The following is a 1,654-nucleotide window of genomic DNA, read 5'->3' as shown; positions in this document are numbered from 1 at the left end:
ATATGTCATTGCAGAATATTTTCCCATTCTATAGATACTCTTTTTACTCTTTTGGAGAAGTCTTTTTGATGTACATAAGAATTTTTTTTTTTAAGAGGTCCCAATCATCTAGTGTGTTTTCTACTGTTTGTACATCTTGGGTTATGATTGATAGTCTATTTATGCCATAAAGTAGGGCTCCTAACTTTGACCTTATTTTTTTTCTTTGATGACCTTTATAGTTTTAGGTTTCACATTTAAGTCTTTGATCCATCTGGAATTAGTTTCTGTGTATGGTGTGAGGTATGGACCTTGTTCCATTTTTCTGCAAATGGATATCCAGTCTTGCCAGCCCCATTTGTGAAAGAGACCATCTCTTCCCCATTTAATGGATTTTGGCCCTTTGTCAAAGATCAGCTGACCATAGAGTGGATGGATCAATTTCTGGCTTCTCAATTCCATTCCACTGGTCTATGTGCGTCATTGTACCAGTACCAGGCTGTTTTGACTGTGGTGGTTGTGTAATAGATTTTGAGATCTGTGAGTGTGAGATCTCCTACTTTGTTGTTCTTCTTCAGTAGTGTTTTGCTTATCCATGGGCTCTTTACTGTCCATATAAAATTAATGATTGTTTTTTCCATTATCTTTAAAGAACGTTGATGGGATCTGGATTGGGATTGCATTGAATGTACGGATTGCTTTGAGTAGTATTGGCATTTTCACAATGTTCAATCTTCTTATCTATGAGCATGGTATGTTCTTCTATTTATGCAGATCCTTTATGGCTGCTTGAAGTAGTGTTTTGTAGTTTTCTTTGTACAAGTCTTTTGTGTTCCTGGTAAGATTTATTCCCAAGTATTTTATCATTCTAGTAGCTATTGTACATGGTATTGATTTCCTTATTTCTTTTTCAGCAATCTCTTTGCTGGTGTAGAGGAATCCGACTGATTTTTGGATGTTGATCTTGTATCCTGCTATTATGCTAAATTCCTCAATTAGTTCCAGTAGATTTTTGATTGAGTCTCTTGGGATTTTTAGGTATAGGATCATATCATCAGCAAATAGGGATTGTTTGACTTCTTCCTTACCAATTTGGATGTCTTTGATTTCCATTTCTAGCCTTATTACCCTGGGTAGGACTTCTAATACCAGATAGATGTTAACTTATATTTTATTGACTATACAAAAGCATTCAATTGTGTGGATCATAAAAAATTATGGATAACATTGAGAAGAATGGGAATTCCAGAACACTTAATTGTACCCACGAGAAACCTGTACAAAAATCAGGAGGCTGTCATTTGAACAGAATAAGGGGATACTGCGTGGTTTAAAATCAGGAAGGGAGTGTGTCAGGATTGTATTCTTTCACCATACTTATTTAATCTGTATGCTGAGCAAATAGTCCAAGAAACTGAATTATATGAGGAAGAATGTGGCATCAGGATTGGAGGAAGACTCATTAACAACTTGTGATATGCAGATGACACAATTTTGCTTGCTCAAAGTGACTTGAAGCACTTACTGAAGATTAAAGACTACAGTCTGCATTATGGATTACATTTCAGTATAAAGAAAACAAAAATCCTCCCAACTGGACCAATAAGCAGCATCATGATAAATGGAGAAAGATTGAAGTTGTCAAGGACTTCGTATTACTTTTTTTTACAATCAA

This window comes from Orycteropus afer, unplaced genomic scaffold (assembly GCF_000298275.1).
Source record: "Orycteropus afer afer isolate SDZICR_OR568_19922 unplaced genomic scaffold, OryAfe1.0 scaffold00299, whole genome shotgun sequence".
NCBI lineage: Eukaryota > Metazoa > Chordata > Mammalia > Tubulidentata > Orycteropodidae > Orycteropus > Orycteropus afer.
This window is presented reverse-complemented; position numbering follows the sequence as displayed.